Source organism: Oryzias melastigma, linkage group LG22 (genome assembly GCF_002922805.2).
Source record: "Oryzias melastigma strain HK-1 linkage group LG22, ASM292280v2, whole genome shotgun sequence".
In the NCBI taxonomy this organism is placed as follows: domain Eukaryota; kingdom Metazoa; phylum Chordata; class Actinopteri; order Beloniformes; family Adrianichthyidae; genus Oryzias; species Oryzias melastigma.
In genome coordinates this window covers 1,936,246-1,936,625 of record NC_050533.1, presented here as the reverse complement: position 1 = coordinate 1,936,625, position 380 = coordinate 1,936,246, and positions in this window count along the sequence as shown.

The window sequence follows — 380 nt, the reverse complement described above, 5'->3', positions numbered from 1 at the left end:
GCACGCTCTGTTGGTGCAGAAAACCAGGGAGGGAGGGGCCACTGTGACTCCGCCTCTTTCCCTATCATCTCTAAGCTTCACTGTTTGTTGTGTTTCTGCAGCTCTGCTGTTCTCTGACTAATAAACGTTTAGCACTGACTACCATTAACACCATTCAAACGAGGAGGTTCAGTGGGCGAACACTGCCCCCTACTGGTTAAAGTAACTAAATCATTCATTTTTTAAATCATATTTATCTTAAAAACTGTAAAGTTACAACATAAAAGATAAATGCAAACTGTTCAAAAGCCTACAAACATCAAAGGTGAAGATTTATCAAAGAGAACCAGCATTCTGAATGATCCTGAAGGTTTCAGTTCTGTTTGCTGCTTTGCTGCAGG